Genomic DNA, 807 nt, shown 5'->3' on the forward strand with positions numbered 1-807 from the left:
AAAAAAAAAAAAAAAAGAAAGAAAGAATACATTGATTTCAAAACATGCTACATCTGTGTTGGGTGATAAGCAATAACTATGTCCCATTACCCACTCCCACCCTGATACACCTTTTTCGTGGATTTATACAAGTAATACGTGTATGTTTTATTTCATTATTTCACTTCCATTCACACTGGAAATGTCTGTATTTAAAACATATATATATATATATTTACTTGATTACTCTGACTTTAGTATATTTCCTCTGAAAGCCTTGGGAAAAATTAAGAGATGTATATGTACATGTGGGATCATTCAAACACTTAACACACATGTAAAAAAATACACTACAGTGATGGAAGAATCTCTAATTTAGATGAAGGTATAGAAAGAAGTATCAGGAAGATCCCTGTTATATGTCCTACAGAGAAATTAGCTTCCATTTGACCGAGAAATTGATGTTCATAACCACCAGCTGTATTTTCTTTTTTCTTGGGTGGGTTTTGAAAGCAATATTGTACCACAGCCTTTCAAGGTGGGAAAGTTGCCAGTTTAAACCAATAAGCTAATGTCTGTCTGTAGGTAAAACTACTGAGGCTACTTTCCCCACTTCAGTATGTTCAAGGAAGATAGTGTTTTGAAACTGCGTGTTTTTTTTTAAACACCTAACATCTCACATTTTCTCAGGGTTAGGAATCTGGGAGTGGCTTAACTAGATGGTTTTGGTTAGGGGTCTCATTTGCAGTCAAACTCTTAGCTGGGGCTCCAGGCTGCATTCAACCTCAGGGTTTGACTTGAGGATAGAGAATTTTCTTTCAGGTTTGC

This window comes from Colobus angolensis, unplaced genomic scaffold (genome assembly GCF_000951035.1).
Source record: "Colobus angolensis palliatus isolate OR3802 unplaced genomic scaffold, Cang.pa_1.0 Scaffold184, whole genome shotgun sequence".
NCBI classification, from domain to species: Eukaryota; Metazoa; Chordata; class Mammalia; order Primates; family Cercopithecidae; genus Colobus; species Colobus angolensis.